Source organism: Pseudopodoces humilis, chromosome 1 (assembly GCF_049639895.1).
Source record: "Pseudopodoces humilis isolate 2021_Gansu_Grassland_sample_001 chromosome 1, ASM4963989v1, whole genome shotgun sequence".
Lineage (NCBI taxonomy): Eukaryota > Metazoa > Chordata > Aves > Passeriformes > Paridae > Pseudopodoces > Pseudopodoces humilis.
Window position 1 is genome coordinate 148,899,749 of NC_142200.1, and position 15,371 is coordinate 148,915,119.

A 15,371-nucleotide genomic window follows, 5' to 3' on the forward strand; every position below is an offset into this window, starting at 1 on the left:
CTGAAATTCCTCCTCTGCTCCCCCTCAGTTCCCCTCCCTGACAACTCCAGCTACTTTATCGCTTCTCTTTGCAATCAACTCTGCAGGTCCGGGAGAAATTGGCCCCTTTCATCCTCCCTCGCACAGCCCCCTCTCCTCCCAGCGGCGATGTCATCCTCCCTCCCATCGCCGTGTGCTGCTGACCCTGCCACAGCAATGAAATAAGAAATAAAAAAAAAAATTCTGGGACTGCAGAAACGGGGCTAAAGTGACAGGGAAAAGGCTGATTTGGGGTACGTGGGAAAAGGAGAGAAAAAAAAAAAAAAGGGGAAAGGGTGTTCGATTCAGTAAATTTGATTTGAATAAATCCCTCCTCCCGCTCCTCCTCATTGGTTTCTTTTTCTCCTCCATATTAATGAGAGCAGCCAAGGAGAAGCTATTGGTTCCGTATCGCTTTCCCTTTGCTCAGGCACTCGGGGGAGGGAGGTGTTTGCATTTCTCCGCAGGACCAGCTCGCTTTGCAGAGCATTGTCTGGGTATGAGAATCACACACAGGCACAGGGGCAGGGGCTAGAGCACCGGAGCATCTCAGCCCGGCACCGGAGCATCTCAGCCCGGCACAGCATCTCAGGCAGCCTGAGCGCCCCTCTCATCCCCCGCCCCGAGCCCCCCTAAAAAAAAGAAAACAAAAAATATAGAGGGGAAAACAAAAAAAGAAAAAAGTTTTAAAATATCCCGCCTCCCTTCTTGCTTTTATTTTTTTGTTGTTGTTGTTTGGGTTTTGTTTTTTGCTTTGGTTTTTTTTTTTTGGGGGGGGGGGTTTGTTTTTTTGTTTGCTTGGTTTTGGTTTGTTTTTTTGGTTTTTTTTTTTTTTTTTGATTTAGCGATGGCAAATTCCTTCACGGCCAGGAGCTGGCCCATCCCCTGAGCAAAGTCAGCCTGGACATGACCGGCAGGCGAGGGAGGAGGAATTTGGATTCCCTTGGGAGGCGCCGACCCCTCCTGCGGCCGGGGGGAGCCAGCGGGGCTGGACCGCTCCCCGCGGTCACTGTCCCCCCGATGGGGATGCGGCATCGCCAGCACCGGGACGGAGCCCTGCAGCAATGGTGAGTCCTTCCCCGGCCTCCCCAGCTCCTCCCGGGGCAGCCCCATCCCCCGAGCCCGGGGATGGCCCCGCGGCGCTGCGGTGAGGAGCCTGTCTGCGAGTGACACTGATTTATCCAGCGGCTCGTCCCTCCGCGGCCCCGGCTCCTGGCATCGCTTCGCCAAGGGGAATTGCATGCGGGCTTCCTGCCTCCGGCAGCCCCGGAGGATGCGTCCTCCAGATAGCTTTGGTTCTTTGCAAACAAATCAATCTCCCTTTGCTGGCGGTGACAGGTTGAGGCGCTCGGTATGGGAATCACGTCTGGTTTTAACACAATATGGCTGGTAAATAAAACCTGATTGCTAACAGCCCCGCCGCTGCTGTCGGCGTTCCCGATGCAGCTCTGCATCCTCACCTGCCGCAGAAACTCTGATTCACCCTTCGAGCAGTGCAGCAGGACCTGCTTGATTTTACTGAGGGCTAGTAGGGAGAAACTGCGGCTCGTGTGCCTTTGACCTCCGCTAGCGTGCCTCTGGGCACTTCTTATCAGTGTTTGAGCAGCTGGCTGTAATAACACCGTCCTCATGCAGAGCACATCTCCGCTCGGGGATGGCACACAGGACAGGCTCCTGTCCGCTGTGCTCTCAATTTAGGATGCGAAGCGCTCAGGTATGTGCTGGAATCTGAGGAGTTTACAGCCAGGGAGAGAAGGAGAATGCAATAATGCAGCTTGCTGTGCAGAACTGGAAAATGCACGGGAATAAATGAGAGATTTGATTAGTGGCACGCTGGTGTTTGTGGCTACACGATCATCCCACTTACACAGCAGCAGATCTGGGAGAACTCCCTGGAAGTCAGTGGATTTCTTCTGCATCTGATCTGCAGGTAAACAGAATCTGGCCTTTAGCTTGAAGGATGTATTGGAGTAGCGCTGGAGGTAGCTATAATAAGCAGAAAATCTTAACTAAAGTGAATAAGGCAGCGAAGTGACGTGATTCTTTCCCAGGGAATTATCAATTACCATCCGTCTGGTGCATGTTAATTACAGTGCAAGTGGTGGACTGGTACAGCAATATGTAACTGAAGCAGCTTGGTGGATTTTTTTTTTTTTTTAATTTCATCTGTTGGAGTCAAAAAAACAACAAATGGATTTGCACTTGCTGTTATTTGGGTACACAGCCCCCTCACTCCTCTGTCCAGCCTATGCAGCACTGGTCAGGTACAGCAGGAAAACGCTTCCGTGGCTAATCCAAGGGAATGTTTGATTACTGGAGGTTAATGATAGCACAAACTCCTGAAAGTGCTCCTGGTGTAGCTGCAGAGAAAGAAGGTGTTATACAACCATCTCGCTTTGGCTAATGCCAAACACCCTGGAGCTGGCTTGGAAGAAGCTGTCCCGTAGGATGGGTAAGGCAACACTGGAATTGGGTGAATAATTAAGGAATGCTGGTCAGGGCAATAAGGGGAGTTGGATTAAAGTTGATGTGTCCCCTTATGTGTGGGTTGTGGTCTTCCACTTTTATTCCCACCTGTTTCCATGTGCTGTGGGCCAGGGTTGCTGCTTTGCTGTCATTCAGGACAGCTCCAATTGAGCTCATTTTGTCCCGGGCATTTATCTCGGACACCGCAGAGCGGAAGATTTCCGCTGTTTTGTTCTCTCCAACCAAAGACGTGTGAAAGGCTGGGAGGATAACCACGGGCACTGCACAGCCTTCAAGGTCACGAGAAGGGGCTTTTTGTGTGATAAATACACTTATTTCTCTTTAAACAGGCTTTGTGATTGCTCCTCAGCTTTAGCTTTCCATCATCCATGGGGGTCCCTGCAGGAAACTGGAGGGGTCTGTCCTCGCTGTGGGTTTGAGATGTCTGCTCTTGGCACGGTGGTGCCACAGCCTCAGACCTGCTGCTGCTGCTGCTGGTGTTTGTGAGGCTCGCAAACACGGAGGCAGGAGCTGTGGGATGCTACCAGGGAGAGAAAACCTGAGATTTCTCAGCTGGTGGGCTGCACTGCTGAGCACATTCAGACCTTTGTTCATCACGTCTCTCCTCGTTTGGCTGGCTGAGACGGCATCCTGGAGATAGTTTTTTTCCTGGGGTTGAGTTCCATATGTGCCTGTGCCTTTGCTAAGTTCAGCCCCGTGTCCCTGAGCTGATTCATTCCAATGTAGCAGATTTTGTTTGCCTTTCCTTCCTTCTGAGCACACTTAGTACAAACAGTCTAATTCCTAAATTAGCTCAGATTATCTTGTAATGAAACCAGAGTATCTGAGTTAAGAAGCGCTAAGAAAAGTGAACTCAGGGCAGGATCATGCTGTAACTCATGCCTGGTGGAAAAATCTGCAGAAATACCAGGTCTTGCAGTTAGTCCTGACTTAACAGAGAAATTGCTTATTTGCCACCGTTCCCAGGAGAGGAGAACTGATCTGAGGATGTGGAAGTCAGTGGAGATGCTGAATTTTATTTCACCCTTTTCCTTGGCCCAGGGAGTGCAGCCGCAATCTTTAAGTCAATGAGGGGAATTTTTCAGTTGGCTTGTGTTTCCTTGTTTCCATTTCCTCTGCTCCTGTCACATCCAGCCAATCCCTTACCATCTGTGCTTCAGCACACACTGCAGTCAACAGGGTTTTTGAGTGAATTTTCCACATCAGGACAGAAGTGGAACAGCTCTGCTGAGAGGGATGTAAATGCAGCAGTGAGGAAGTCTCTGTGTTTTGCCATCCACAACTTGAAAGTCATCTTTGCTGACAGTGTCTCGTCAGGGTGAGCTGTGGCACGGCTGAAACAGGCTGCTCAGAGGAGACTTTCCCAGTTCCCTTGGTGCTGAACTCGTTCAGTTCCTAGGGAATGCTTTGCATACAGAAAGGTGTTTGGTAGTTTTCCACAGCACTAACAAGTTCTAGAATTCCTGTGTCTGTCGTGGCTGCTGAAACATTGTTTGGATTGTGATTGAGTGGGCACAAATATATGGGGAAAAAGGCAGAATTTTTTTTAATTTTCTTTTTTCAGAAGCTTTATGGCAGAATATCCACCCCTCACCTCACTGCTTTGCTGGTGTTTTATCCCCTGACCACCTTTTGCTCTCTCAATTTATTATCTGTCTTCTTAGGCTTTCATCTGCACAAGGCAAACTAGGAATGAGAATAAAACTGGCTGGGTTGTTGAAGCCTTGTTTATGTAACTCACTGCAGCTCAGTGACTGTGTGCCCTGCAAGCTCATCTCCAGAGTAGCTGGATTCACAATTTCAGGGCTGAACTCCTTAGGACAAGCTAAACCATTCCATCTCCTAAAGAAAAGGTGGAAGCACCACCACACAGAGGATTTAAAGCCAATGTGGCTGTTGTGCTGAGGAATATTTCCTTGGAAGGGGTCCTGCAGGAATACGCAGCTGCAGGGACTCTTGTTTGTTGCTCTGGTTCCAGGCTTCTCTTGAATACAAATTCCTCAATTTATCTGCCCTGGAGACACCCTGATGGTCCCATCCCTGCTCATTCAGGTGTCATATTTTATTCCTTGATAGAGAGCTATGATCTGAAACTACTTTGATCTATTTAACTGCCATAGTTTTTGTTAAAAAAAAAAAAAGTTTTTAAAGGTGAAAAAACCTGTACTTACTGCCATTGTTAAAAAAACCCAAACCAAAACAAGCACCAAAATACCCAACAAATAACCCAATAATTCTAGTTTTTGTTAATGTAATTCATAATTCACTCTGATACTGAGAGAAAAGGGGATGAGTATGTATATGGTTAAATTCTTAATAAAAATTTTGGCAATAGCAATAATAATAATTTATTTCGTGACACATTGGGAGTATTGATGTCTAAGAGCTCCTTACTGAGCGTACATTAAACATCTGCCAGGTCTGTTTTCAGGTTTGTCCATCCAGTTTGAGGCACTTCCACAAGAAATGTGCCTCAATCACTGTGGCTTTTCACCCCATTAGAGATGCTTGGGTCATGATTGCTCGGGAGCTGCAAATGGAAGGATAATTATGGTCTGTTATCTATGATTTGTTGGTTTGCTAAATGGAGCTGAGGGTTAGGGCAGGAAAAGATGTTTTAATCTGTATGGTGAGTTAATAGCCTGGATTTTTTATTTTTACTCATTTGTTGCTCAGAATCAGGGAAGTTTTGCTACTTTCTGTCCCTGCAAGGGACAGTGCATTGTCCATCTGATTCTGTGAAGATTCTTAAGAAAAAAGAAATTATGTTGAACAGAAATGCGACTGAATTAAGTTCTTGGTTTCTGGGGAGCAGATTTATCATTAGGTGCATCTCTGAGGGATGGAGGATATATAAATTCACTCATTCTCAAGAGGAAACTTGTCCCCAAAGGATCCTCTGGCAAAACTGTTGCTCATTTCACGTGGAGGGAAGCCTTTCTCACTCAGGAGTGTTTGGCTGCCTGGATGATGCATCTGAAAACTCAATCCTCACATCCAAGCCAATCACCTTAATTCAGTGTATTAGGAATGAGCAGAGTTCATCCCACCCTGGAGTGGGTCAGATGAATCACCCTGAGGAGGTTCTTGCAGCAGCTGACTCAGATACACATCCACAATCAGCCAGATGGAGCCTTCCATGGTGTCTCAGAGGCATCCCCGGGAAGTGAAATGCTTTTCTCCCATCTTTCTTTGGAGGGGAAGGCTGGCCATATTTTGCTAGCTGACAAATTTTGATAGTTGGTAAGTTTTATGAAAAGCCCAGGTTTTATGAAAAGCCCAAGACTGCTGTGGTGGACCCCATATCTTTATTTCATGAAGGGCAGACACAGCTGCTGGAGAATTCATGCCACACGTCCCAGACAATATCCCACCTAGTTATCTTTTTTGTTTTAATTACTTCTTGACTTTTGAGATCTGATAGGCTTCCTTGGTGTATCAACACTTCCTTCCTTGGTCCAGTTACTCAGAGGGATTTGCCAGCTGAGGCTCGGATGTGATTTTGTGGATACACCAGCACAGGGACACATCTAGGACAGTGACACGATTTTCTGCAGGCACACACAAGCTGGCTCTGCCTGTTCTCCCAGCCAGGCAGGAGCTGTGCAAAGCTCCAGGTTCATCTGCTCTACCCTGGATGGGAATGGCTGCGCTGGAAGTTGCACAGAGCTGGAGATGAATGCTGACCAGACCTCATTAGCTCAGGGCTGGCACCTTGTGAAATATATTTTGACCATCTTGGAGCCCTTGTGCTCAGAACTAAGTGACCTAAAAGGCAGCTTTTTGCCATATATCAATAGCTCAGTGCTTTTTTATTTTAGTGTTTTCACCCTCTGTCCTGAGCTAACAAAGTCCACTGATAAATAGAGTTAACTAACATCTTCCTCCTTCACTATGGCCTTTAAAATTATTTACTGAAAACCAAATAATGCAAAAAAAAAAAATATGAACCTCTCAGAACACATTGATACATAGACTGGAGTTAAAGTTGTAGCAGTAAGAGGTACATTTCTCCACAGCAGAAATAAATTATATATATTTCGAAAGGGAGTTTAAAATAGCTACGATATCTTTAACTCCAAATTCCTTTTCCTGGAATGGAAAGACTTTATTAAATCACAACATTTCTGTTTCTGCTCTTACTGTCACATTTTTGAAGTAGGTTTAGAGAAAGAGCTTTTTATTTCTACCAAAAACATAAAATGGCACGGTCATGGTCATAAGTAAAAAAGCATTTCCTTTTAAAACAATAATATTTGTAATAATGACATTTTACATGCATCCACATTCTTAAATTGATGCAATTAGTACCAAAAGCCAAAGTACCAAAATATGTGCTTGGGTTTAATTTGCATCTAAGATTTTGGACACACAACAGAACTTTGTATCTTGGCCTAGAAACAAATTCTATAAAGAAGCCAGCACAAGTGCATTATTTAAAGACCCATGTTAAAGTTAGTGAAGTTACTCATTTCCTGTGTTTTAGAGAGTTGGATCATTGGATTCCTTCCAGGAGTTTTGTGCTCTAACTTAAAATGCAGAGGAGATGAGAGAGCATCTGAAATACCGCAGATGCTTGAGCTCTTCATGACTAAGGCTGCGAATGTGTCACAGCTGTTGCCGGAGCCTTGGATGGCACAAGCCACTCTCATTCATCCGGGTTTTGTGGCTTTTGACAGCCTGGATGGGCTTTTTGTGCTGCTGAATGGGTTTGTGAGCCGAGATGATTACGTACAGTGGGCAAACAGCTGGAACCAACTTCATTAGAGAATGGTTCTTGGTGGCTGCAGGGAGAGAGCGGGGTGGAAAGCCCACATTAGCCATGTGGAAGTTGTTTCTCTGCATCATCCGAGCCTCTGGATGCTGCTCTGCATTCTCCAGCTTTTTGTTCTCTGGCTTGTTGCTTGTTCCACAGCTGCATGTAGCAATGACAGTCGTGGAAATGAGCCTTCACAGGCTACCAAAGTCTGAATTTCATTCAGGGGAGAAGAAAAGCACATCACAGCCTTTTTTGGTGCCTCTAGCAAGTGCATCCCTGACAGATTTTTCACCTCTAGTATTCAACTCATTCCCTTTTCTCTGTATGGAACTTTTAGGACCCTTTTGCTAAGATAATTTTTATGATGCTGACCCGAAATGGGATCCAGCTCTCAGATCAAGACACATCAAGACGGGCATGGGTTTTGGAGTGTCTGCCTGTATCTGAGTGCAGAAACTCCTGCTAAAATAAAAGGAGAATTAGGACATGATTCAGCCACTTAAACAGAGGTGTTAAGTGTCATTTGAGATCCCCCCGGGGTATCTGACATCCATCAGGGATTTGTCAGTGTGATGTTTATCTACAGCACATCATTTCCCCTCTTCCTGAGGGCAGGTTAAATACCCTGGGGTGTTGCTGCACCAAGCACCAGCATTTCAGCTACTGATTCTGGCCTCTGGCCAGTGCCCAGTCAATGTGGATAAATACACTTATCTACTATAGACTGAGCTCTGTAGCTCTTCAGCCGAAAAAAGTCTTCCATAAATACCACTGAGATGGTTTCATCTGCTGTCTGAGTCCTGTCCTGGCTTTGTGATCCCTTCTCCTGTTGGTGTAGAATGAGACTGATCAAATCTTGGCCTCTGTGCTCTTATCAAACACACAAAAAATTGATTGACTTTCATATACTCTCATACAGGGCTTGAAAATAACTTTTTGAATTTCTGTCTTGGATCACAGTTAAAGTACTGGACCACAAAAAAACAAAAACAAAACAAAAAACAAAAAACCAACCAAACAAAACAAACCAAACAAATCCTCCCCCCAAAAAAACAAAACCAAAACAAAAAAACCCAAAAACAACAACAAAAAAAACACACACAAAAATGCTACATTCTAGGTGAATGTATTTAGCTCCAAATGATTCCTGGAATAATTTTTCATGAGGCAACCTTGAGATTGTATTTGACTTTCTCCAGATTCAGCTACCACTGACAGCTCCTGGCTTTTGTTGCCCAGATTTCTCTCTCCTAGGGTGAGAAAGAACTTCTGGATTGTTTGAGTGTTTGTGATTCACCAGCTTCAGTCTGGAGTTTTTCCTTGTGACTTCTTTGCCCAGCTTCCTCGAGATGTAGATTCCATCTACACATAGTTTTGCATTTTTAATGTGAAAAGACCTTCCTGTCCAGGTTCCAAAGTGCTGAGGCTTTACTACCAGGTTGTTTCAGTTTCTCCAAACTCTCCTCTTTGGGATGAGCAGAGCAATGTCAGCTGCACACTTTGGTGGAGGCTTGCGTGGCTTTTGCCTGCTTTCATTTTTCTGGCATGTTCTCTTGTCTCCAGAAAACACAAAAGTGGGTCCAAGGTGATTAAAGCAAAACGTGGCTTATTTAGAGCAAAACTCTTCAAAGCACCAGGCTTTAATATTCTTCTGATAGACTCAGCATCTCCCAGGTCCTCTGGGGAGCTTTATGTGCATCAGTTTGGAAAACCTCTGATGAAACTCTCCCTGAAAGAAAAATATTTTTTTTTTTATCTTTCCAGGATCCATCTGGAAAAGTAAGTCTCACATCTTAGCAGAAATAAAAATGGTTTCTCCAAACTGAAAGTCTCCCTTTTGACATGCTCTTGATTTAATATTTTTTCTGGATGGAACATTACATCAACCTCTTGCTTTCCTTCCCATTGACCCTACTGAATTAGAACAAGGACATAATTTAGTTACTCTGTTACTCCCAAAGAGCTCCTGAGACAGACCTCAATAAATAGATTATGCATATTTTCATGTGCACTAAATTATGCAGTACCATGCATGTGACCCTTTGCCAAATCCAGTCACAGCCAGAAGAAGTTCAGTGTGTGAAATGTCATGAAAAATATGGGTATGAAACCAAGAGCATGAGAGCTCAACCTGATCACTGAGATCAGATAACTTGGAGCTCACAGTTATTTTCTAGAAGAGTGAGAAGGAAGTTCACCTGAGCATTAACATGCAGTTCATTTCTCCACTGACTGCAGAAACTCTAACCTGATATTCTGCCTAATGAACTGACAGACTATTCCGTACTGAATGTCATTCACTGAAATGTCGAAGTTTAAAAATGCTTTCATTTAAACCAAGGGTTATCTGAAATTTCTGGCAATCTTATATAATTTTATGTAATTTCCTTTTTGCTTCTTTTATAGCTACTTGCTCTAAAACTACAACCCTTTTATGTGTGCAGATGTCTGGGTGGAAATAAATGGTGTTTATTAAATGTTATCTTTACAACAATGAAACCTACGGAATCCCGATTTCAATTCTTTAGATCTCAAATCACGTTTCTAAAATTAATCATTGGATTGGACATACTTTTTGCCTCCATTAGCTATGTGGGAATACTGGGCAGTAAGTGCTGTGGAAGAGCCAGAAAAGCCAGATATGATGATCTCAAAAGAAGAAAAGTTAACAGATCTCCCCATTCCATGTAGACTGGCCAGGCTGGAAAGGATATGCAGGCGTGTCTGAGAGCATGGCCAAGATAATCCATATCACTCTCTTTAGCAGCATGTTCAGGCTGGCATTTTATAAATCAGCTCTGAGAGCTTTAACCCAAAATATTACATCTTGTGATTCACGGGCTGGTTTCAACATGCCAAATTTTTCTGTACTTGTGCCACGTCCTTGCCATTTCCAAAATGCATCCCTGTAATGTGCTACTACTTCTGTGTGGCTGAAAAATCACCACCTTTAGTGCCTTTGTGTTTGCATTTAGCCTGCAACTGGCAGAAAATCAGACCAGAAAGCAAGACCTGTATTTATCATTTTAGTGCATTTTTATCAGGAATGGCAAAGATAGAGAAGACAGACTTGAGGAGGGTTGAGCTCACATTGTTCCTTCACATGTCTGCAACTGCCCTCAACATAGAATCAGAGAATCAATCATAGAATCAGAAAATCATGGAGTGGTTTGGGTTGGAAGGGACCTTAAAACCCATCCAGTCCCACCCCTGCCATGGTGAGGGACACCTTCCACTATCCCAGGTTGCTCCAAGACCCGTCCAACCTGGCCCTGGACACTTCCAGGGAAGGGGAATCCTCAATTTCTCTGTAAAACCTGTTCCAGTGCCCCACTGTCCTCTGAGTAAAGAGGGCAGTAATCTCCAAGAATTTCTTAACTTCTTGAAGAAAATAATAATTTCCATCTTTCCTCAAAATGCATCTCAGGACTTTGTTTCCTTTGCTGCTGGAGCAACATAGATCAGGACATCGTCCCGACATCCTCCTGCCTTTATTTTCAGCACTTCTAAACACTGTATTAACATTTGCAGTGATTTTTTTCTCCTTTAAGTTGAAGAAGGCAAAGAAAAAACATTGATGTAAGGGAACACGAAGAAAGAAAGAAATACTAATGTGCTCTAAATTGGGCAGGTAGTATTGACACCATCTGAAGCTGGACTTAGCCCTCAACAAAGTTCTCATCTCTACGAAAGATGTAAACTCCTCCCCTCTCAGTGAAAGGAACCACAGTGATTTGCCAGCTCATTTAATAATCAAATGTGAAAAAGAGCAAAAGAATGCACATCTTCCAGGCACTTTCTGCTCCCCTCTGTGCTATTATCATTCTTCACCCTTTTTTGCTGAGATCCCTCTTTGTCCAGTTGGGATTCAGGCTGTTCTTACCACGACTTCAGCCAGCATCACCATGAGCTCCATGGCTGGAAGCTCTGTATTTTCAAGCCTGGTTTTATAAAATGTTCTTTAGGATCCAACACTTTATTCTTCATTGCCTCTCTCAGCTGACTGCTGCCTTCAGTGACCCATGAAATACAATACAAAGCAGGAGACACACAGTGTGACCTACACCTTTCTCCACCTGTTGTTTTGAATTTTCCCCTCTGAGTTTCCTGTAAGCAGGTTTGGAAGAGCTCCTGCTTGATGCTGTGCAGTGAGCTCAGGGAAGGAGCTCATGTTATTGATGTCAGCAATGCTGAAATGTTTGTCAGGTATATTCATCCTGCTTGTTGCAACTTGGCCTTTCAACAATACCATGGGATAAACGAGACATGACCCCAAGTCCTTAATATGTCTCTTAGCAAATTTTCTACAGACATTCTCTGAATTCTTTTAAAAGAAATCATTTAGACCAATCAGTCTAAGTATTGAAACAGACATTCTCTGAATTCTTTTAAAAGAAATCATTTAGACCAATCAGTCTAAGTATTGAAACTTGTTTATTCATTTGGGGATTTAGTTGATGTGTTGCTCCAGTAGCAATGAAATTCCATTGCAAAATCACAACACCCTGCAGGAGACACCTGCAGAGAGGCACTTTGAGTAAATTTCTACCGTATATCATTGTCATGGAATCACAGAATGCTTTGGGTTGGAAGAGACCTTGAAGATCATCCCCTTCCACCCCCTGCCATGGGGACACCTTCCACTATCCCAGGTTGTTCCAAGCCCTGCCTGGGACACGTTCAGGGATGGAATATCCACAGCTTTTTTGGGAAACCTGTTCCAGCACTTTACCACCCTAGAGGGAACAATGCCTTCCTGATAGCCAATCAAAACCTGCTACCATTTTGTTTAAAATCATCCTCCTTGTCCTAGCACTACATGCCCTTGTAGACAGACTCTCTCCATGACATCTACATTAATTTCTACCCTGTATCCACAGAGCATAAAATATAAAGTTCAATTAATGTATTTTTTCCTCAAGCAAAAATTTTAAATAAATCATATATGCTCCATACCAGCTTCCCCTATCCTCGCCCCTCCACTGTCCAGTACAGGAGTCTGGGATTAACTTGGTTATTTATAAACATCCACAAAGTACATGTCTGAAACTACTGGAGGAAAATCCACTTTGATTTGTAAAACACTCTCTTAACTCCCCTTATGGATTTACAAAACAAAGGCTTTCCATGTCAAGGATGGGACATAGGGTTAATAGATTCAAAGTATAAAAAAAATAATAAAAAAAAAAATCAAAATATTTCCTTTGTAGGTTTATAGAATTTAAAAGCGTGTACTTACTCTTTTCCCAAAGGATTTCTTAAAAGTCTGGCTGTCATTATCCTAAATTGGTAGTTAAGGAATTATCTGAGGAAAACTCACGTCAGAGTTCTTGTGTGCTCAGACAGGCACAGAGTTGTCGTCAAACATCTTTCAGCTGCTTGGGTTTTGCATTTGTGCCTTTTTTATCTCCACGATGCACAGTGACAGAAATTTCTGCTGTCTTTTCGAGATGAAATGAATCTCCCTAGATGAGGGGAAACTGTTTTCATTAAGATCTCTTCAGCAGAGGTGTGTTTGCTTGACAGCACTGGCATGAAAACCAATGAGACTGGAAATGGTGAGGAAGGCAGATAATCATTTACAGGGCTCTGATGGGAGGGAAGCAGCAAGAATCTGCAGTAGCCTGGGAGAATCTGATCTCCAGACTCTCTCTGCAATATCTAAATAAGGTATTTCACAAAGGAAGGCAAATAGGAGTTGCGGAATCGTGGCCCAGAGGGTGTTTCCACAGGCTGTTCTAGTTGGTGGTGAAGCAGTTTTGCAGAGTGAGCAGGAGTGATGGCAAAGTCATTACTTGACCTCGGGGCCAAGGAAGGTTCCAAACCTGGTGCATTTCACAATGTGGTTACAAAATTAAAGCCATTTTCTTGCCCCTGCTATGAAACCACCTCTGTTGGTTGTTGGCTGCTCCTTGAGCTCCCTCTTGTTCACAAAGAGATAGCAGAAAAATCACTTCTGATCCAAAGGTGGGTGATGAGTTCAACATAAAAGCAAAGGCTCCTTGCTGGCTGCACGGAGATTTTTACCCTGGTAGGGGATTGCTCTGTGGTTATTGATTTGTTGCCATTGATGGATGGACTCGCTGTGGTCCAGCTGTTGGCTCGGACAGAACAGCTTTGCTTTTAGACCTTTTAAGCACTTTTGGTCTACACAGCTCAGAAATGAGAGTTAAAGAGAGCCAGATTACTCTTTTACACAGGGAGGAGGGGAATAGAAGACTAGAGACTGCAAGAAGATAAGGACACACTAGAAATAAACTTGTCTACAAAGAGACATTCTGATTCTTGGATAAAAGTGCTTTAGTTCTTCAAGGAGCCTTAGGAAGTCAGATCTGATATGGATACCTGTCCATGGTAACGAGAAAATATTTTCAAATTTCAAATGCTCTGAAATGAATTTATATTACTGAAGCCTTCACCTGTATTCTATTTAACCAGTTTTCTTTAAGTCTTGGTTAAGTCTCCAGTAATTAAGAAAATAATTCTGTTCATTAGTTGCTGCCTGTTCTGTGCTGTCCCTTTTCAATTCATTTAGCCACTATTTGCTCCTTAGTCTGCAGCAGAACTGGTGACAGGGAATATCTGCTCTGTGTGCTCCTGTTTGAATGTATTTCAGCAGAATATGTTATCAAGCTTTTTGGGATATGAGGGACTCTACAACTCAAGAAAACATCGGCTGTGCTGATGCTGGGAAATTGAACACCACTAGGGAACATCCTAAGCTACAGGAATTTGGTCACTAAACCCTTATTAAATTATTATTAAATGAGTGATAAATAATTTGCATGTTGAATGGGTTTGCAGGTCGCCTGAGATTCTTCTTTGCAGTGCCTGGGCTCAAATCAGAGATGATCCCATCTCGTACATCATTCCCAGCAGGCAGTGTGCAGATGGCCACTCTGCTTGAAGGGCTGAAGAAGTTAAACAATTCCTACAAACCCGTTTGCCTCAATCCAAACCCAGCACACATCTCAGTCACTGTGTGTGTGGGGAGGGTGTGTGAAGCGTGGCTGAAAAAAACACCACAAATGAACAGACAGAAAAAATTCTGCCTTGTGCCTCCCACACTCCACAGCTCCTGTGCTATTCTAGCTCTCCTGGCAGTGCTGTGGGATTGCAGAAGTATCTTGAGGCAAAGTCCCTCAGTTTAGTCATGACTCTGTGCTTTGATAGCGCGTGTTGTGGCAAGTCTGGATTATGGCTTTTCTGGAGATTCAGAGTTCAAACCCTGCATGAAGTGAGGCCTCAGCTGAGACAGGGCAGGAGAGATCTCCCTTGGTGGACAGACCTGATTCACAGAGAGCTGGGAAGTGTGGTGGAGGAGAGAGTTGGCTGTGCATCAAAGAGCCTGTATACTCAACTTGCAGATTCCTGGGAAGTTGTTTCCTTAGTGACAATAACAACAAGAGCAATTTTAGAGCATTTTCTTCATGTCTGTTTTTAGTGCTTTAGAGATGTTCAGAAGTCAGAGTACAACTGGCACTTATCTTCAGAAGGGTTGTTTTTTTACTGGGTTGTCTTTCTTTTCTCTTTTTGTACCTCACGTTGACATATCAGAAATTTTGTTTATCATAGGGATCTGTCTTAAGACTGTTGGCATTTTTAAATCCACAGACACCCTGGGAGCTGAAGGAACAGATCTTGAAGGACTTTTAATATTCCTGTAAATAGTAACAAGTTGGGAGGTTATCCCTGTGACATCAGTGCTGGGGGGAGTGGAGGGTGGACACTCCTTAAAGCCAATCCTGCTGCCATGGAAGGGACTCACCAACCCCCAGAGCTAGGCTTGTAAAAGGAAAAAATAAGGAAATGAAATGGGAAAAAAAAACCCAACATAAAATCATGCTTAAGAGACAAATCTTGATAAAAGTCATCAACTTCCATATTTGTTAACATTCACTGTAAATTTTGAAAAAAAAATTGTAACGTGATCTGGGGGGTGAAGGGGAGAAAATATCATCGAATTCTAGAATGGTGTGGGTTGAAAGGGACCTTAAGGTTCATCTCATTCCAACCCCCTGCCATGGGCAGGGACATCCCCCACTATCCCGCTGTCTCTAAGCCCTGTCCAACCTGGCCTTGGGCACTTCCAGGGATGGGATGTCCT

General features: G+C 43.8%; 1 protein-coding gene across 6 annotated transcripts in view; it reads left to right on the plus strand.

The window, feature by feature from the left end:
• The first annotated feature begins 446 nt into the window (after positions 1-446).
• The window catches only part of ADCYAP1R1 (ADCYAP receptor type I), a 138,053-nt gene continuing 123,128 nt past the window's right edge, over positions 447-15,371 (plus strand). For all 6 annotated transcript variants that reach the window (XM_088054310.1, XM_088054313.1, XM_088054318.1 and 3 more), the window contains exons 1-2: positions 447-515; positions 864-1,085. The gene's annotated coding sequence lies outside the window, so the exon portion shown is untranslated. The remainder of the gene's footprint in view (positions 516-863; positions 1,086-15,371) is intronic.